At 35.8% G+C, this 22210-nt stretch overlaps 1 protein-coding gene across 5 annotated transcripts in view; it reads left to right on the top strand.

The window, feature by feature from the left end:
* Positions 1-22210, top strand: part of CDH18 (cadherin 18) — a 548781-nt gene that overhangs the window by 291640 nt on the left and 234931 nt on the right. For all 5 annotated transcript variants that reach the window (XM_040548564.1, XM_040548563.1, XM_040548562.1 and 2 more), the window contains one exon: positions 9315-9414. The gene's annotated coding sequence lies outside the window, so the exon portion shown is untranslated. The remainder of the gene's footprint in view (positions 1-9314; positions 9415-22210) is intronic.

Here is a 22210-nt window from a genome sequence, read left to right as displayed (position 1 = left end):
CCAGATGAAATATTTTTGTTCTGTCTTTTCTTTGTAAGTATAGTTTCTAGGGCAGTTGTTGAATGAGGCTTAAGTTGACATTTGGAATTGGGGTAGTGGGTTTCTCAGGCTTGTATTTCTGGCTAGGATTTGGTCAAGCTTTGTCATGTCTGTGAGTGGTACTCAGTGATAGATATCTAAAAAAAATAAATTAGTGACATAAGAGACCATCTCCATAGTAGTCTGGCATGCATTTGATATATTCAAAACCATCTCTGAGACCCTTTCTTACTGAATCCTATAATATTTGTAAATTACAAGTGTTCCTTTAGCAGAAAACCTTCCTACAATTAGCAACAACTTTAATAGTGACAGGACAGGAAAACCATTGCTATTAATGCTAAGGGTGTTTGTGTATATTTGAAAGAAAAAAGGCTAAAAGGGAAGTAGTTCCTTTAGTTTGCTCACTGGTGAAAAAGATTTCATTTGACTGTAAGAAGGTATTTTTAACGCTGATATATAGTATTAGCACCAGGGAACTGCTGACTCGTCTAAGTGTAAAATCTTGGCGTTCAGGAGAGGTGAAATAAAACTAGGGCATATGAGCAGCACCGTAGCATGGCAGCTATTAACTGCCTATGGGAACTGCCAATATTTAAAAATAAAAAGGAAGCTAATTTACATGTGGATAACAGTCCTCAATCACTATTTCTTTTATGTTTCACATTTTGTTCTTTCTAATAAATAATAAGCCTTCTTACTGGAGTCATAAAAATGCTAAACATCATTTATTATATGCAATTTTCGCACACTTTGCTGATGAAGAAGATTTGTTACATATTTGCCATTCATTTAAGCACGATTTCTTGCATTCATATTAGGGAATTTGAGCTTAGAGTTACTATCTTGCCTATTCAGCCTAGAGAGATCTTAAATATTTTTGTAATTGCATGGCAGAAGGTGTAAAATAACCAATTCATTTAACATTGTATCTTCTGCATTGACATCAGTTGTCTTTTTCTTTTTTTTTCCTCTGTTTTAAATTGTCGTCCACATAAATTAAACTGTGAGCCACCTTCTAGCTTTTAGAAAACTGCTAAAGAAATACAGGGTTTATTCTTATACTCATTTGTTTTCAATGAACACTTTGAAACCCAGTGTAGCTTTTCATTAGAAACCCTTCTAAGTGGTTTTGGGAAGCAGTAAGACAATCCACAAGCAAATATATATTTTCAAGTAGTGCTCAACATTTCTAACCCGCTGAGTTTCTTTCAGCGTCAAGTGAAGTCCATAAAGTATTCACAGTACTATAGTTGATTCATACTAGATGCAGAGTTTGCTACACAAACTGGATTTATTTGTTATCCTGCATATTCTCAAACCAGCTATCGTACAGGTAAGGTTCACAGCGTGCCCCAGGGCTGCTCCAGGAGGCGGTGCGTGTGGTAGGAGGTTGGCCTTCCCTGGGCAGGTGAGGCGGCCATCGAGCAGCAGTGGCCTCTTCCTGGGTGTTGGCTGAGGGGGCTAAGGGTGTGGGTTGTGTGTGGGGAGCGGGTCCCAAGACTGCCAGGGTGCTGTGGGTCTTGGCTTGCAGCTGGGACAGAAGTGTTCCGGGTTGAGAGGGAACAATCCTGTTTTATGAATATAGGCCTGGAGAAGGCCTCCCATTTTCTGAAATCAAGCTCAAATGACTGCAGCGTTCTAATACCAACCATGCTTATGCTGGGAGTGAAGAACACAATGTGTAAGACCTCTTGGCCTCTTGAGGATGGGCCAGTAGATGGATGTGTGTTATGGAAGAAGTAGGCCCCCAAGAGCATGGAGGACATAAAGGAGAATTTATGTGAGATGACTCAGCCAACAAGTTGCTGAATTTTGTATATGTATATTTTTTTCTGTGTTCATTTTCTGCCAGATTAGAGAACTGAATCATTTTATATGACAGTTTGACAAATTCCATATCTAATGCAGTGAAAATGGGGGGAGCAGCAAGCTGGATGTGGGGAAAGACAGACCGGGCCTCTTTATTTAGGTAAATTTTCTTTGACCATGTGGCAGATGAATGGAAAAGCTGACCGGAGGGATGTTCATTTTTACATGCCTTTGAAAAGTAGCCTTCTAGACAGAAGCTTATTCAGGAGGTTTGTAAATACCTCTCAAGAAATCCCAGCAGGAAGAGCTTTGTTGCCTTCATAAGCCTTGCATTGTGACTTGAAGACTAATGAGCCTGAGCTGTTTCAGACTATATAAAGTTGGGTGAGGACTGATTTCCAAAAGCTATTAATGCCTGCTGTGGTACTGAAGTTGGTTTGGCTTCTGTTGCTACATTACTGTAGTGTGTTTGGTTGGATATACTATGTCACGTGAAGAGCCTCTCTGTTTCCTAGTTCTGAACTGAGACTGAAGAGGCTCCCATTTATGTTTAAACAAAAAAGGTATCATGTTCTTGAAATGCAACGAGTTTACTCCACAGGACCATTGTGTGATAATTAGTACTCATTACGTTATAATGAGCACTTGCTCTATTCATTGTGGAGCTTATTATATTTTAATGAGTGTTGTGACTCCCCTGCAGAGCAAAACTCAAGATTGTTCCTGTTCACGTGGCTCATTTTAATGGATGTGTTACACACTCTAGGACGTGTGAGAACATACTTACTTGCAATATATAGCTGTAAATTTGTTTTTATAAACAGGATAGTATTTTTTTTAACTCTGTAAAAGCCCCCAAACATGGATGTTTCTAGTGCTTTGTATTTGTATTGCAGGCCAGGTGAAAGAGGAGTGCATTTATTAAACTACCCTTGTATTAAAGAACATCTTGCAACTATTTTGTTCAGGACTTTAATTTATTCATTAAAATTAAAGCTCATAAATTAATGTAATTTGGTATGCGACTCCCTCCAGATCTGCAGCTTCAACAATCAGGTTTATGTCTTTTGAAAAATATTAATAAGCATTTAAGAATGTTTATGATATCTATAAAATAAATAGAGGAACTCTTAAATAAAACCGGCTTTTGTCTATGGAGGATCCTGGACATTGTGGCATCACCTTGTTCAGGAAAAACAGAATTAGCAACTGAATGCCATAAGGTTTGATTTGTCGATGTTGTCTTTAGGTGGTCAGCCTGGAGAATCTTTGTTGATTGCTGGTGATCTTGATGTGACACCAAAGCCTTTGATAATGAGGTTCCTGGAATGTCCACATAGAGCATTAGCCCTAAAAGTAAACACTTTGCTCTTCTCTATGGTCTCCTGATGTTGCCATGCAAGCAGCTTCAAAACAAGGCTAAATGTTTTTGAAAAATATTTTATCAACATTCAGACTTAAAATATGAACTGATTTTTCCTGTGTGGCAAAGTTGTTTATCCTTTATGAAACCCAAAGGCCATCTTCACCTTCTTATTTTAAAAACTGCAGTATTAGTAAATTGAAACTGATAGATAGTTAATCAAACTGTATTTTTACTTTCTATAACCCTTCTTCTACCGTGTCACTTTTATTTGAATACTTTACCATCAACAGAGACTTGCAAACAGGATTTTATTGGATTTATAAGTACTCAGCAGTTATTTATTGGCTGATACAAGCAGTACATAGGTAAGGCTTACCTGTTCCTAGGCAGAGCATTGCAATGGGGGATGCAATGGGGATGTGGAGTCCTGCTGAGACCCTGCACACTCAGCAGTTACCACTCAGGTGGGGAAGCCTTGGCCTTCAATGCTGCCTACGATGCGGCAATCATTGGTCTTGCTGAGTTTTTGTCTTCAAGCCCTCTATGGTTTTGTCTCACGTTTTTATACTTTTCAATGATTATTAACTACTGTGCACTCTACATTTTCACTTCTGTCTCTGTTTTAGCTGTAGGTGCATTAGAGGTCCAAGTTCTTTGTTCCATTTTGGTGAAGCCCCTAATATACCAGGCGTTAGAGAACATTATATTTGAAACGAAGATAGCCTTTGATTAGTTGCAGAAACAAACTTTAAATTGATAGTTTAAATCCAGTTTTGCTCCATCCTTGCTGTAACTGTGCTGAACATATTTTGTCTGCAGAAAAACTTAGCTTATGGACTCCATATAATGATAGTCCTTTTAAGCTTCTCTCTCCCATATATCTCATGCCAATTAAAAGAAGTTTTGTATACCTGAGTTACCATTTGGCTGAGTAATTTTAGCAATTGCTTAAAAAAAAGCAGACAGAAATGGATGAAAGATATGAAATAAAGAATTCAATAAAGAAGTGAAAGTGTGTCATTTAAGAAAGAGATTTAAGCCTTTCTTTTGGGTGTGATACGAGAAAAGAACATGCTTAGGCCTGATTTTTTTCTCGCTCTTGAAGTATTATTGCAGGTTATTGTAGAAAAGGTGTCAATTAGTCAGCTCCTTTATGCCTCCTTGTCTTTTTCTTTTTATAAGAATGTATAGTTAGTTTTATAGTTGGCCACATAATGAAATTGATTTCTTTTCTCCCCCCTGGTTTGAGTTAGAAAGGAGTGGAAGTTAATGTGGAACTTAATTTGACCTTAGAGGTTATATGGTCTTATGTTGGCCTTTCGTACATGTTTTATCAATCAGTATATGCTGTAAGCAGCTTTATTTTATATACTGTAAGCTATTTATGCAGTGGGTATCTTACTCCTGAAATGGATTACAGGCTTAGACCCAATAATCAGTGTTTATAAATCATTTTAGGATGTTATGAGCAATACACTAGATCTTGCAAATTGTAGCTATTGTACATTTAGTTTTGGCTTACCAGGGCAAAACACATTTGCATACCAAAGTGAAACACACCCTGAGAGGTACTCTGTTTAGGCCAAGGGCCTCCATTTTCTATAGGCACTCTGCCAATAAAGCAGGAAGAAGTTTTGCAATGGAGATGAGGTTTGTTGATATTAACCTTCTCATCACTAATGGCATGAAGCTATGTCAGTGGAGGTTCAGGCTGGGTGTTAGGTAAAGGTTCTTGCCTGAGAGGGAGGTTGGGCATGGGAACAGGCTCCACAGGGAAGTGGTGACAGCACCATACCATTGGGTGGTGCTGGGTGGAGCCAGGAGTTGGACTCAATGATCCTTGTGGGTCCCTTTCAACCTGGGATATTCTGTTTTTCTATTTTCTATCACACTGACCTTTTTTATGACTTTTCCACAGCTACCATTATTATCCTACTCCAGTAAGCAGGGGTCTTTGCAGCAGGGCTGACACCAGAGCTTCCTCAAGAAGTCTTTTTCAAATGTGTAAATCTCATTTGCGGATGTTGGATTCCACCCTTGTCTGATCTGCAACAGCCATAATAATTCCATAAATGGAATTATCTTTACAGATGTAGGAAACCAGTCCTTCATCCAATTACTTGTCTCTGTCTTTTCATGATAAGGAGGTGGCTTCTTGCAATGAGGACTCAATGAGTCTTGCATTTCAAGTTTTTTGCATAAATTGAGGGAAAGAGCCCTACTAACCAGACTAATTTTTCAACACTTGAAAGATACTAAGTGAAAAATACTGATCTTTTTTACAAATGGTTCAGTTACCATTTTTTTTTATTTTTTTATTTTTCTTTTTCATCTTACCTTAAAGTGACTTTCATACCTGTTATGTGTTCTCATGCAGGTATTTCCTTTGTGTCCATCTCAGTTCCTTCATGCATAAACACAGTCTTTCATTTTTATTAGCTTACTCTGTGAGGTGTAAATAACTATAACAAATACACCATTCCTGTGTGAGACATCTCAAAAATATTGTTATTGAGTAGATTCCCACAGGCCCTGTCAGACTGGCATCTTAACATTTATTCAGTCTGATCCTCTACAGTTTGCACTTTTTCAGTTCAAAAGACCACATAATTCTCTACTGCCTGAAGGCATGAGAAATTCATTTTTCTCACAAGCAAAATGAATAGGTATTTTCAGCTACCTCCATTTTGTTTAAAGTTTGTCTTTGAAAGCGTAGCGTGATGAATTTATGATTTCCTTTCAGGCACATACCTATTTCTTTCCATTACTTATATTTTAAGGTTATACTTCTCATTCCTTGTTGCTGAAGTGCAGTAGACGATTATCGAACTCTTCTTTGTCAGGTAGCTCCGACAGGCTGCAGCACTGCTTTTCCTTTTGAAGACCTTTTTATACTTTATGTGGCTTGTGGTATCTTTGATGTTGCCTAATTGATATCTCAGAAATGAAGGTTAAAAAAAAAAAAACTGAATGAAGAGGTGAGCTACATGACTAAGGTTGTACATAACTTTATTCTGTTTTAATCTTTCTTCTATCCTTATGCCTTATGGCCAGGTATCCCTCTAATGCTATTGCTTTATTTATCTCTATCACCCATTCCTGGATTAGTGTCTGTGAGTTATCTTTCCCACACCTTGAGAAGGAGTTCTCAAATTTGCATTTGGCTTCATACTCCTTCAGAAACCTGTTCAAAATTTCTAGCTGTCCTCATTTTTAATTACTCACCTTTTTTGAACAGTTATTTTTCATCCTGCCGCATCTACTTGTCTCATCTGTTTTAGGTTAAGTTTCTTAGGACAGGACCGTCTGTCTTAAAACTCCATTTGAATACTGTTCACCCATACACAGCTCAATCCAAGTCCTGCACCTGCTTTGGCATGACCCTAGATGCTGGCAGTCCTGTGGAAAAGGACGTGGAGATCTGGAGGGCAGTGAATTACAGACGAGGCGGCAGAGCTGCCCTGGCAGCACTGATAGCTCCCTTCCTGCTGGCCTGGCACAGCTGTCAGGGCAGGACAAGCTATATCCCTCTTCTGTTTCAGCACCTGAAATTGGCCCATTTTGCAGTCCCCCAAAACAAGAGGAGGATCATGAAAGTTCCTTTCAACCTAAGTTTTGCCTCTGTTATTATTATTTTTTTTTCTGGTCAGCAATCCTATTTACAGTAAGTTTTTACTTTATCATTTGCTATTTTCAAAAATAACGATGTGATGAGTTCTGTGGAGTTATGTAGTAATTTCACAGGTATAAAATCTAAGTCTAAATCTTTAGCAATATGCTTCATTAGTATTCTTGACATGGGAAGGCACAGAATCTAATAAATATTCTTTTTTCTTATTTGAAAGCTGTACATGTACAATAAAGCTATTTTCAAAGGAAAATTTCTATAATAGGGACAGTAAGATACAATATGAAGTTTTGTTCATATTAGAAAGTACCCACAAATTTTATTCTGAAATAGCAGTAATGAGGTATGAAGAAAAAATAGGAAAAGAACAATCTCAAAAAATATGTGAGTAAATTCACAGAATCATTTGGACAATGAGGTGGACAAAATGATTGAAGTTGTTTTCAATTTTTTGTCACTTCACAAAACAAAAAGTACTTGGTGTGACAATATAATATGGGTTGTGCTCATTTCTAGTCATCTTGGATGTGAATGTCCTATCCAAACTTTAGTAATTGTTCAAACCAAATTAGAATGAGACAGTCAAACAGGCTCCCTTTGCTGTTTTCGCAGGGGAAGAGAAATTGTCAGAACAGAAAACTGTCCTCCTGAAGTTCCTAAAACAGGTTAAATGCTTTGGTCTTGGAGGATACATTTTTTTTCTTGCACTGACTATGAAATCAAGTCCTCTTTTTCCAGAGATACATATTTTTGTAGAGAGTTAGGAGCATTTGTGGGGAGGTGAGAGCATTATTCGACAGAAATTTCAAGAATTTGAGGCATAAGAAGAATAAGTAGTGCTTGCTTATCCTCATGTCAAAAGCACAATTGATTTATAGCATTTGAAGTCCTTAAAGCCAAAGGAGATGATGAACCTATGAGGGTGAAACAAAATGTTTATGTGTTTTGGGGTAAGATACAGAAAATGGAGTCTGTTTACCAAGAAGACCAAAGGTCTGTTTGGCAGTAGCAGTATCTGAAGGAAGGAACGAGAAGCCCCAGGCAGTGAAATAATTCAGATGAACAAAACAGAACATTCTAGAAAGTAACGATGAGAAAACGCTTATTTATGTGCTTAACAAAATACCTTAATTAAAGATAACCCTCTTAATTAGTAGAAGAGAATTTAAAGTCCTCCTTCTGATTTCCCTGAGTTTAAAAGAAATCATGCTGCGTGCCAGGACACTTGAGGACATTAACTTACAGCATGGCCTATAAGTAAATATTATTCTGTAGTAATTTTCTCAGTGAGTTGGGGCCTAGCTGGCATTAAGCAAAAGGAAGAGGCAGCCACCCTGAAGGACTGTCTGCTGCTTCACTTCTGGGTATGTTTAATGTTTTCCTAATATCTGATGCAGCTGCATTTGATAATCCTAAGTAAATGCTACATGCATAGTGCAATGTGTAACCTTGGGAGAAATCTCAAACAACCTTAATATTATCTCTCCATAGCATGTGCTAAGTGGTGTGGAAAAATAGGTCTCTTGCAGATGTACACAGAAAACAATGTGGACATTACGTTAACAAAGACACCATCTTTTTGATTGCTTGTGATCCTTTTTGGGAAGGATAATACCATATTATTTGTTTGTCTGCTTTCAGTTCTGCAGGAGTGTGTTTTTAAAACCACGGTACTTTTTAACTGTTGTGCTAAGTCGACTTCTTCATTGAGTTTTAATGTTTTAAATTTTCTTTATCAGGAATGTGAGATGTATTCTTAGCCAGGAAAGGCTTGGTATCAGTTTAGTGAGATTAATTTCTTTTATGATTTGCATGGACTACTGTTTTTCATCTTCTCTCAAACAGTGTTGAATATATCCCATGGCGCCTGATGGAGTCATAACTGAGGTCAATTGCCAGCTCTGGCCAGCTGCTTGAAAATAGTCAAATGTTTCTTTTTCTTAAAAGCAGCAAGAATACTGTATCATTTGTTATTTCAGTGTCTTCTAGACCCCCTTCACCCCTCATTTTATTTTATTTTATTTTATTAATTTTTATTTTTTTATTGGGAGGGTAACTTGGATTTTTCTTCTGGCATACAAATCAAATTAGAGAGAGTTCTGTCCTGACAGAAATTATGGAAGTAAATACTTCACTCTTTTTCTTTCTTTTCCATGAAAACAATGGGTCATATATTTGAATTTAATACTGATTACTGACAGTGGAGAAAGAAAAAGTAGCATGTCTCTGTTTTTTATTAGTGACTACCTGTGTTTTTTATAATTTGAAGGGTTAAAGATGCAGAGTTAGCATTGCAGTGATGTGGTTTGGTAAATGCCTTTGATGCTCCCTTCTGAAATTTATGATCTCCTATATAGAACCAGGCCTGCAAACACCTCCTAATCCAGTTACTGAAAAGGAACTTTGTTAAACAATTACATCCTGTGGTATCTCTGTAAAATCCTCTATTTTTTTTTTTTTTATTTGTAGGTGTTGTGAAATGAGCAGAACATGAATTTTATTTGAAATAAGCGGAGAGGAGAGATACAATCTGCTGGGTAGAGCAATGGTCTGGAGTTGAGAAAACAAGGTGAATTCAGTGTTTCTTTACTCATTGCAGCAGAACAATTTTTGCTTCTTGTATAGCTATTTATTTGCTTTATTTGTATTTATCTGCTTCTTGTGGCGATATTTACTTGAATTGACTAGTTGGTCTTGGTTAGGTACTCATCCAAAGGGGCTAAACCACTACCTGATTTTCACCACTGGGTTTGTGGGAGTTGGCAACAAATGGACTCTTAGACACAGGCTTTACCATGTGTCTAGCTCAGCAGCACTGAAGTAGGCTGTTGTAGCTGTAAGATGGCCAAAGAAGGGGAAGGATTTGGAAGCCCCAAGGTAAAATTGCCTGGACCGTCTCCGTAAGGAACCCTCTCTTCTCTTGGTTGTGTAGCAAATTCTAAATACTACTGGGTTTGGTAAGAGCTTTGTTTCAGCTACTTCCTTGTATGAATCTGACCACTCACAGAATACATCTTGCCTTGTAAGGATATAGTTTCATTAAGTGCCCACACCTGTCCTGTGAGAATTCTTCTGGTTTAGTATTTTTAATATCTTGGGTATTCCATAAATGTCAGATAACATAGAAAACTACCGAGTTTTGTTCTTTTCTTAAGTTCTGAGAGACAAAGTTTTGTCTTAAAGCCATAGTCAATCTCTAATAAAGATCACTGTTGTGTTTGTGGTATTATGCCACTTCTTCCTCTCATCTTGCAAAACTTTAAGGCTGTGACCATAGGTGCCATCTTGGTTGCAGCTGAGCATGTTGAAAAGCTTACAGCTGCAAGCCTACCTCAGCTGCTTTTTACCACATCTTGCAATAAGTTACAATGTCCTCCTGTCTGACAGTAGAGTTGCACCTGTTGCCTCTCCTTAACCTGATTTAATATTATTATTTAATATTAATAACCTGCATTTAAAAACCAAGTTCAATGTGATACTAGACATTTTGGCTGGCACCAGGAATAGGTATGCATGCAGTAAGGTAATGGATCTGTGGAGGCAGCAACATGCAAAGAAAGATGATGTTAATGAGCAACTGGGACAGACCATGGATGGTAACTTTTTCACTTAGCTCCCTGTCAGCCAAAAAGATACCTAGTAAGAACTCTGTAGTGTTACAAGTGTGAAAAGATGGATGGAAAACTATCAAGATATGCCACTGATTTTATTATATTTTTAATTTTTATTTTTTTCTAGACTTTCTTTTTTCTTCCCTCTTTACTTGTTGTGATTGGCCTGAAATGCAAGTTTTCCAAATCATAACAATAGATTTTTATCCTTTGAGAGAGCTGGCAGGGATGTCTCAGTGTGAGATTAGTTTTTATTTTAAATGCTCAACTTTAACTTAAAGAATGGGGGGAATGAACACTGCTCATTAAGCAGTACCGACTGAAATTAACTCTGAAGATAATGAGCCAGAAATTTTGCTGATTACTGCCTCATGCAGCATGAGTGAAGGCAAAACTATTGTACAGAGTATAACCCAGAAATAAGTTGTGAACATGAGCAGAAATCTTTCTCCTGGCAATTTTTGGAATTCTTTCAAATATTTCCTAGTACCTGAAGGCTCATGTTGTTACTGTCAAAAGTCATGATTAGGTCTGCAGGTAGTACAGTTGTTGAAATGTCCATTGTGTCTAAGGATTTATTTATTTTTCTTCTCAAAAGTCTTTCAGCCAAACGTTACGGTGGATGTTTTGAGGCATTGATCACAGTTGTTTCCAATACTGTTGTAGTGGCAATATGGCTAAATATTCTTTGGCATACCTCTCTGAAATGCAAACTTGCTTTGGAAGTCAAGAGTGTAAATTTAGGTGGATGTATGTTTGCATGCGTCTGTGGGGTTATATGTGCTCATATAAGTACTTTCTGGTAAACTCCCAGAAAAGCAACCACGTGAAAAGACATAGGCTCTGTACTGTTCATATCTCACTAGATTCCTATTTTTTTTTTTAATTTTTAATAAGAGCCCTTTTATTTACATTCTTCATATATCTAATGATTTGCTATAGATCCAAAGAGGAGTAAAAAGATCCTATACATGGTTCCCACGTTCTAATAGGCCTGGAACCGACTCATTAAACAATGTAATCAACGTGGTTTTGTAGCTCGATGTAGCAGTCAAATTATTTAAGGAAAAACAAGGGTTACGACCTACATATTAGACTGTTTAGAGAGACTGTTCTGGTTTCTTTCATTTTGTGAGTAGATGCTGATAATTACTTGGAACTGATGAAATCGTAGGAGAATTCTTTACTGAATCAGGCCAATTCCTCACCTTAGTTAGCTCCAGCACTTCTTGTTTTTACTTAGTTTAGTTTTTCACAACACAAATATTTTGCAGTCACTGTAATCACTGAAAGTTTAATATACACATCACATTAAGTTTCCTAACAGGGAAATATTTATAAAGAAAATCTCGAAGTGGTTACTGAGTGTGTTTGTCTAGTGCTAGAGCCTTACTGAAAATTCCAAAGGGAGGAAGATTTAGGCTCTGATCTCTTTCACAGATACTTAATTTCCTATACTGTGACTAATTCCATTTCAGTGGAGGGAAAGCTGGGTCTGTAAAGCTGGGCATCCAAATGAACGTGCAGAGAATCAGAATGGGGTAACCTGCTGGCACATAGGCGGCAAAGGCTGAAAGAGAATCTAAGTCTTGATACTGTTGCTTCTTTCCTTACAATATATGTGACATATTTGACATGAAATGGGAAGGTTCAGTTGTTAAATCTAATAAAAGTATCCATAAAGCATGACCAAGATAAAAGGCACACAGAGTGTAAGATCATATTTTCTTCTCAAATGGATGGTTTTTGAGGTATAGGTGGTTTAGCAACTAAAACTCTTGGAAAAATAATACGAAAATCTTTTTTTTTTTTTTTTTTTTCCCCGGGACATCTTTTTGTCATTATATCTTCAGAAGGTTTTTCCCGCTTTCTATTATCCCAGGTCCTGAGGTGGCTGATTGCTATTGTAGGCTAACCTTGTCTGAGAAAGTAACATCTGAAGAGGGGAAACAATGCTTAAAGTAATGCATTGTGAAAAAAATAAAATAGTGAAAAATTTCAAGATGTCAAAAATGTCTTCTGGATAGGTTAAAAGCTATTTTCAAGAGTGCATTAAGGGAAAGAAATTAGGTCTGTTGGGTCTAACTCCAAAGTGGAATTTGGCTGTGAAAACTAGCAGTGCTCCACCATGACAGAGTTTTCTCTGTAGAGTGCAACCAAGCGTATAGCAAGAACCTAAAGCAACTCAGCTGGCTCTAGTTCAGATTTAGCTGTGTCAAAGCAGGTTAAGCATTTATTTATTTCCTTATTTTACAAGGACACTCAAATCACTTTTAATGTAAGGTGTTTTTTTTTTTTTTTTTTTAAATTAAAAAAGCATAAACAAAACAAAACAAAAAAAGTCCTTGATTTGCTGAGTATGTTGCCCTGGCTTGGGTTTGAAGCAACTAGAGGTTACCACAAGTAGGGATTTCCAGCATGCTTTCTAGAGTTTTCAAAGGTAACAGACTTCACGTAGGTTGGTTTAAGAACTTAAATACAAATATTAGCAGTGGAAAAAAAAATGCTTTCCAGTGACCATTAAGAGGATGTAAAGGCATGTGGCAAAACATGCCTGAATATTTGGAGCTGAGAGAGAGGTTTTTACGTTTCTGTAGAAGCTTCCAGAGCTTAAACAAATACCAAATTCCTTTGACATCATTGCTTGGTCAAAGTGTTCATAAAGGAGAAATGTAACTCATTTTACTAGCACTTGAACTAGGACTTAGTTTGTACTTGGTACATTTCAATATTCTAGGGGTGCAGTATATTTTAAAGAAAAAAAAATATTGATTAAGGCTAGCACTGGAGGAAAATCAAATTCCCCAAATTCTTGAAATTTGATGCTGTATGAAGAATAAAAAAAGAGAAATATCTCAATCTTAAACTAATAACCTAGGGAATATTTACCAATTATGTCATTATATACTGTATCTGTAACAGCAAGTAGGGATTCAAAGGAAGTAAAGAAGGAAAACGAACTGTTCTCAGTGTGCATGCTCACTGCTGCAAAGAAGCAATTTTATGCAGACATAGAATTCTTTTCGTAGTACATTATACTCAGTAATTATCTTAGGAACTGGCTACAATATTTATCTGGTTATGTTTTAAATTGTTTTAGTCACAACTGAAAGAATAACCAATTTCGTAAGGAATAAAGCTTTGGCATGACGTTCTAGTATTTTAGTTAGCATTTTTGAGTAGGCCTTAGGACCTGCTATGCAAATCTTTTCCAAAGAAAAGATCAGTACACAACTTATTTCTTGGTAACTGTATGAAACGCTTCTTGTGTTATAAGCATTTTTTTTAAGCACAACCTCTTGGTGATTTCAGAAGAAACGAGTGGGATTCCTACTGTATATTAATAAGTGATATTAAATATTTAAGTATTACAAGGATAATTTTCCATTTACAAATCTCCTTTAAAGACGAGATGTAATCTCCACTGTAAAGTGGTTAGTCAAAGACCAGTGCATGGTGACAAATGTAGAGAGAACCTGGGCCTGGGAGATTGAGCCCAGTTGCGTGATTAGTTTTTCAGAGGTCTTCAAGCTGTATTTTCAAGTAATTAGCACCTAGCACTAACTTTAAGATTTACATAAGTTCTCATTAAGGAACTAAATAAGGGCTATTTTCATTGTAAATTGGTTAGATATTTCTAAACAAGGAATTTGAACTAATACTGTGGAATGCAACATCTTGATTTGCAAGTTAGAGCTGTATTTTTATTTCCTAGTTCCATAATCACATTGAGGAGAAAAAATCTTCATTGCAAAATACAGTTAAATCAGCAGGTATTTACATTGGTTAACCATGTGTTGCTTCTGGTTTGCATGACTGGCTTTACTCAAAATGCTTTCTGATACAAACACGGATGTAGATCTAATGACTTTCTTTCACTGACCCATTGCCACTCTGAAGTGTTGCCTGTTTTGAGTACTTCAGCTGGTTGAAATTTGAACTGGAAGTACATGGAAAGTCCATAGCTTTATCCACCTTCATACAGAAAAAAAAAAATAATCAAATCTAGAGCCAGTGTATTAACATTATTTTTAAAAGGAGCTCTTTTACTTAGTATACTCAAAGTCCACTATGACAAATTGTATATTGTTTTCTGATATCATTAAAGGAATTTTGGTGAGTCCTGATAGTCTTCACTTTGTAACTAACTGATAACAAAAGTAAGAGATGGTTACTGCAGTTTTATAGCTTTATGATCCTCTGTAGAGCAGATTCTTACTTGTTTGTGCTTTCATTTTCTAAGTATTTAAATATTCCATTAAAAGATCATAGCTTATGGTTTATTCAGGTTTATTTATGAGTGATGTCAGCTGTGAATGTTCCTATTGGTCATTTTAATTTTATGAAAGGAAGGAAACAGCTGATGTGTACAAAGCTGAGTGTATTTCAGTTGAGCCTGAGTGACAGGCAGCAGGCACCTAGCTGAGCACTCAGCTGTTGGTGTCATGCTGCTGTGATGCAATCTAGTAGCATATGTTGACACTTCTGTAATTTTATGCACTGTTTGTTCATTGTATAGTTTTACTCCATCAGGTAAACAAACTTAAATATGGAAAGAAATGCAGTCAACACATATGTAATGAAGTTATTCAGATGTTCAACATATACTACTGTAAATTGCCATGGTTTATGATGTTTCCTATCTCTCTGCTTGAATGTATGTCAGAAATAAAGCTCTTCGGAATTACAGCGAACTGTATAAAATCATACTGTACAGCCACAGAAACACATTTCAAGTTGTACCTTGCCTTCATTTTTGAAGAGTGAGAAACATTTTATATCCCAAGATGATTTACTAGTTGAAGTTTGGAAAGGATTCAGTTTGTTGCCTTTTAACCAGTTATCTGGTTTGCTAGTATATTGTTACCTAACCTGTAAAACATGTACTGGTTTATATCTTCTCAGAAATGTGATGATGCGTTCATATGTTTAAAACTTGTTGCAAAGAATAATTTTTCAGTTTTATTTCACGTGTACTTGAACTGCTAGGTGTTTTTACATTTTTACATCATCCTGTATTAAAAAGATATCTCCTACATTTTAAAGTAAGATCTGAATTTTGTCCTTTGAGGCCACCTTGTGCAAAATTATAGTCATGTGTCCAACATTGAGACTCATCTCTGTTAACCACTGTATGTTTGTGACTCTTGCTTCTGAAGCTCATTTTTGGTATGCCTTAATTTGTATTTTTTTAATATAGTTTTTATTCTTCTCATTGCCTAATTATCTTACATATTGTCAGCAAGGTCTTCTACTAATTATGATTTACCCTGTAAAGCATGTGGTTTTTCTCAGCCCCATTGATCGCCAGTGCTGAAAATAGTCTAGTCTGTGTATATTTTCCACATATATAAAGCATGTCTTTTTCTGGCAAATACCGTATGGAAAGGTGTTGGCATTACATGTCATTCCTCATCTGTTCTTACCACAAAATGGTGTATGAGATGCAGTGTTTCTGTAGATACATGAGGACAGAAAATAAGTACATAACTTGCACTGCTGTGATAACTCAGAAAGTGTCCACTTGTTCAAGAATGCCTGTAAGTGATAACCTAAGCAAGTTGTCTTTTTTAATTTTTTTTTTTTTCCCTGAGAGGGAAAGGGAAAACAAGACGGCTTTGAAGTGGCTTTATAATAAAACTGTAAGAACATAAAGCTATTATTGTAGATTCACATGCTTAAAAATGTTAGCCATGGAAATATATGGAATTTTCTTGTCCATCCTGACTAGTAAAACTAGTTGAAAATGAGTATGTTCATGATCAGAAAAGTCAGAAATGTGTAGATTTTATGCAGTTTAACAGTCTAGAATTTGCATGGAATCTTAAAGCAACTTCTGAACCTATTGGCTGTTTTTGCTTGGTACAGTAATAAGAGGTAGTATTAAATTATGTCAACAACTGCATGGAATTTCATATATGGAAATGTTGATTTATAGGCTTATTTATGCTAAAAAGAATGTTTAGTCACAAAAAATGTTAGACATATCCAGCTACAATTCTGGCCATCTTCACTGCTTGCCCACTTTATTTGACATACTGTCTTTGTTATATCACTTACCCTTGCTGACTGAACTGTAAATCAGACTTTATATTCACCTGATAAAAATGCAATCTATGTCTTCTAGAGAGGTAGGGGAAGAGCTACAAGGGTGAGTTTGAAATGTAAGAGCTGGTAGAACATAGAGGAGAATTCATAAGTCAGGCTATCAGCTAGTCAGGTTTCTTGAGGCTGTAGGTTGTATTTTTCCTTAGCAATGTTTCTCTTCTGAAGAGTCAGGCTGATTAGAATGATTGTTCTTTTCCTTTTAGGCTGGGGTAGTGTTCATCAGTCTCAGTGCAAGTGCTCCATAATGTTTAACAGGCGAATTATACTAAAGGCATGAGCTAATTAATTAAGTATTGTGCAGATGTACACTTCTAAAACCTTATCTGTGAGGCTTGAAAGACTTCTGACATGTACCAACAAAGCTCAGAGAAATATTACCTGGATTCTGATAAAACTGAAGAAACTTTGTTTTTCCTCTTTCTCTTACTGTATTGCATATTCATAAACACTGACTCATTATTACTTGGAACCATGTAGAGGTGTAGTAGGGATAGAAGAAATCTCAAATACAGTGTGAAAAATTGCATTCATACACTCTTGCATCTGCACTCTCACAGACAGTCAACTGACCCAGAAAAAATGAACTTTTTGTTGTCTTGCTTTATGGCCTTTATTATTCTTTCATATATTATTGGCATTATGATACCACCTACAGGCCATAGTAAGGGTAATGCATGAGGCTGGGTATTGCACTGATAGAATTTTTTGTTAGTTTTTGTTGGAATTGCTTTGTGTCATTGTTCATTATAGTCTAATGTTACTGCATTTGCTATTTAAATATAATTACTTGTGTGTTGCTGTGTGTGTGGCTGCCTAGAAATAGAATCATCGTAGATTTGTAGAGTGGTCTGTGTCGAAGGGACCTCTAAAGTTCAGAAGTGCTGAGGTTAAACCTGACAGAGATGCTTTTCCTAATGTAACCCAGGATGCTACTGGCCATCTAAAGAGAATCCAAATAATGTCTTCCAAGGAGTCTGTCAGTACCTTTGAGCTGTGCTTTCACGTTGCAATGATGGGGATGTGATGTTACAGGTTTCTATCCTTCCTTTCCAGTAGGTCTACTTGGGAAGTTATAAGGTTAGAAATGTCTGCATGCATATGTTACCATGTTCTCAAAATCAGGAGAAATCAATATTTAGGATTTTAAACTCATTCAGTTGGTTAAGTTTTTCATGCTGTGGAGTCCATCACTCAGTAAATATTCTTTCACTTACTAAAAAGATATTTTTATAAAGTTTGGGAAAGACACAGCTCATAATGACTTCATAAAAAAAAATGCTAGCTGAATTTTGCAGTCTGAGTAAGTTTACAGCAAATTTGGCCTCACACCCTCTTAGTATTAAAATTACTGAATTATGGTAAAATTACTGAAATATGACTTATGGTGTCACTATCCATAAACAGTAGTGCTAATAAGATTTTTGAAAACTTGAAACTTTGTAAAATGAATTATGCCTTGCATGGGATTTCTTGATGCTTTCATTTCTGTGTGCTACATTGACTCATTTATTAGCTTTTATTTTGCAATGAAGATAAAATGCAATCTAAAAAAAATAATTTGGGTCTTGTGGATGCTTTCATTTTGTTTTGATATTATTGTCATAATTCCAGCACATAGTTCTAAAAACTTAAAATTCTAATTCTCTTGAATTTAAAATTAAAATTTGAGTGAGACCAAATCACTGGCAAGGTTGTGTGAACAGCAAATGATTGCTGATAGAATCAGGACTAACAGAAAATAAAACATGTTTGTCAGTATGGTACTTAAGGATTACATCTTTATCATGGTGGTAAAAGAGAGATTTACACCGGAGAATGAATGTTTATGGAGAAATTGTGAATGTGAGGTATGGCATGAGAGAAAATTTGGAGATCTGTTTGGAAATTTATCAACTAGATAGCGGAGGTTGGCTTTAGATAGATACTAAGATGGAAGTTGAATGTAATGCTGCTCAATGGAAGAGAAAACGTAGAGAAGAGTGAAATTGTAAGTGAGAAGAATGGAAGAGGGAGAATTCAGCTTTCTTTCTGTGGTCTAGCAAGGGCTGGGAGCGTGAGGAAAATTGTCCTCCTAGAGAGATGGTAACTTCAGGGAAGAGACTGCAGATCTTTGTAATACTCAGAGAAATAGCTGAGATGATGGTGCAAAGTTAATTGTTTGGGTTTTTATTAATTAATAGAAAATGTTTCATTGTTTTATTGCCTCTGGTCATGGATTGTGCATGTAACAATTGAGGGACAAGCTTGAAAGGTCAGTGAATTATGAAAAAATACTGAGTTTGTATTGAATGATATGCTTAGGGCTATGATACTGTATAGTACTGCATTACTACTGGGGATGAGACAGTGGAGTACATTGTAATGAAAATGCTTAATTTATAACTTTTCAAAGTCACTTTTCTCCATTCTCTCCATCCATTATGCTTGGGAAAAGAGCTTTGTGTTGTGTCCAGTTTGGAAGGAAGTGATTTTTCAGAAGATCTTTCACATTAAATATCCTTTCCACGCACCCCCCCCCCCCCCCCCCCAGTCTGGAGGTTTTTTCTCATCTGAAAAGCTCATGATCACGACAAATACAGTTGTATGAAAAAATACGAAGGAAGATTCTCTAGCAGATGAGGTTTGCAAATTATGTCAGTTTTCAGGGGTGGAAAATTAAAAAGTAAACTAGAAATCATTTGGAGTGTGAGGGGTATCCTCTTTATTCAGTGAACTCTGCATTAGTAGCTATTTCTGCAAGTTTTTTAGATATGTCCCTGTCATACTGACAGAGTTTATTAAAAAGAACAGTATCTCACTGAGAGCAGACAAACTATGACTGAATTGGCATTTGCAAAAGAAATCTACTTTCCAAGTACTAATTAAACCTAGAATTCCTGACAAGTTGTGCTAACTAAACTCCTACAAAATCTGGGGATCCAACAAACCTTTAGTTTGTTTTATTTTAAAGGCTAGGCATGTCAAAACACCTTTTATAAAATTATTTTATTTGAAGATATTGCTTTCCTTTTTCCATCTCTTAAAAAAATGAGGTAAGCAGTGACTAATGACTAAAGCAGTTTGGGAAAAGGCTGTATTGTGGTTATGAACCTGAGCTGTTAGTCTATGACTGATGAACCTATATAGAATTAGTTGCTTTTCTTTTTTTTTTTTTTTACTCTGTGAATGCTAATTTATCTTAGACGTACTATTGCACATCATTATCTACATTTGAATTATGAGGAGTAAGTTACATACTTCAAATCCTGTAGTTCTTCACAAATTTTAAATTATTCCATTCTAATGTTTGCTCTGTTTATATATTTATAAAGGGCGCTGTCAATAATATAATGCCATGTACATATAATTTGTTTCTGTTTCTATACATTACTGCCAAGAAACAGGAAAATGGCAATCCCTTTACACTGTGATCTTACATTTGTCCTGGCAATTAAAGAACAACAAAGTTTGTTATTTTTATAGATATGCTAATATTATACGTGCACACTGTGTGTGTGTATATATATATATATATATATATGTTAGTGTTGAATTTTGTGTGATTCCCCTCTATTAAAGGAGACACCAGAGACACTATTAAAGGAGACAATCAATCAAATAGTCTGGAATGGAGAAACTTCTAATATCTCAGGCATAATTATCACTTGAAGTAGCATGTACTGTTTGCTCACATAGCTGTATAAAATTTATGGGGTATGCATTGCCTAATAAAGAAAGTAATTTAGATAATAACAGCTGTTTAACTCTTTTCGCAGTAGCTGAAATACAATTTCATATAGCATTTCTTCTACCAGTGGAACTTGCAGGATTGTACAACTTCTTGGCAAGGACTTGAATATACATTTTCTGGATGTCCCAGTTCCAAATGTTGTTTATTAGAAGCAGTTTGTGCATAGTAAAGGTCATGATCAGATCTTAATTACTGGGTAGGTAACAGGCTGTTTTAAGTACTAATCTTTCTCGATCTTCATTGAGTTTGGCCTTGTTTAGGATACTCTGATCACTTTGCACATATAACCATCAGGTAGTATTTACTGTAGACAGGAGGGGTGTTTTATTAGTAAAGGGAATGAATCCAACAAACCTGACCTCAATTCTGATTCAGCCAATGTGATTATGGATACCTTACTCACAGTATGCATCATTCTGCCATAAAAACCTTGTATCAGTGTTCAGGTGATACCTGAGCTGAGATAAATTATAATGGCCTTTATTTTCAGCTTCTTTAAGGAGAGGACAACACACCTGAACTAGCTCTCGTGTTAGCAGTGGTTTTGTTTCTTGTAACCTTTGTATTTTACTTGTTAATAATTATTTCCTTATGCCAATATAAAGTTATTTTAATTGCAGTGCAGGTTGTATCTTTTGCATCTTCCTAGTGTCATTGTATGTATATTTCTAGTCTCATTTTAGAAAGAGTTGATGCATCTTAAGGTTGAATTTGGACACATTGCCATTTAGAATAAACAGATATAAAATTCTTGACATATTCTTCACAGTGGAAATTCTGAGTATTGAATGATTTCATGTTTTCTTCAGAAATCTAACTTTGTGTGCATGTTTTAATAGATATTGTTTCTGTAAGTTCCAAAATAGAAAAAGGCGTCTCACTTGTAAATGCTTCCTTTACAGGTTGTGACCAGGAGGATACTTTTACCATTTTTTTAGATATAATATTCTAAAGTTTAGTTATGTGTTTAATATTCATACATGATGTATACCATATTCTGGGTTCTGTCCTGCTAAGATAAATCTTAAATTTTAGACAGTAAAGACGGTCTGGGATGTCTATTTAAATATCTCTGACATTAGTACACTGCTGCAGCATGTAAAGGAAAAGGAACTCAATCTAATAATAGATACTGTCTGTGTATGTATGTATATGTGTTATCCTGTACTCCTCCACTGGTAACAACTTTTTAAACCATTGGCCAGTTCTTGCCAGTTTCCACAGATGGTTAGAAGTCTCAAAGATGTAAAGTTTTCTATAAATTTTACAAAAATAAGTACTGTTTCTAGGGGGAAAGACTGCTGTGTGATAACACCTTCTACTAACTGTCCCACAATCAGGAAACTACTTGAGTTATTTTCACTTTGTTTTTATGATAAAGCTGTACATTTCTGAGCTTACAGTGTTATGACGTGAGTTTCTTTTTAGGGCTGTTGAGAAAGAAGGTGCTAATTGTATCACAAGTAATATCAGAGACAGTCTTCAAAGTTAAAATGGTTTGCAAAGGATATGACTTCTAACTGATGCATTTTTTGTCTTATTTAGTGTAAATATATGATTGGGTAAAATTTGGTATACTAGGTGATTCATTTTTTTGCAGACCTTCTAATACACCAGTGGAAAAAATTGTGCTAGGAAATTATTTTCTGACTCATTCCTGGACTATATGCTATTTAATGCTATACCAGTGTGCATCAACAAAATAGTGAAGCTATTTCTGAATTGTTAGTACATCTGAAAGCAGATTTTGTTATTTGCTTTTTGGTCGTTTTTGAAACTTTTGGGGGATTATGATGATTATTTTGTTGTTCTGTTACAGTATGCATGCATATGAGAAATAGCTGATATGTAGCAACTTTTAAAATGTAATTTGCAAAGCAGAATTAGAGAGAATATATTATCAAGAAACCTAAGTA

Source organism: Cygnus olor, chromosome 2 (genome assembly GCF_009769625.2).
Source record: "Cygnus olor isolate bCygOlo1 chromosome 2, bCygOlo1.pri.v2, whole genome shotgun sequence".
NCBI classification, from domain to species: Eukaryota; Metazoa; Chordata; class Aves; order Anseriformes; family Anatidae; genus Cygnus; species Cygnus olor.
This window is presented reverse-complemented; position numbering and strand designations above follow the sequence as displayed.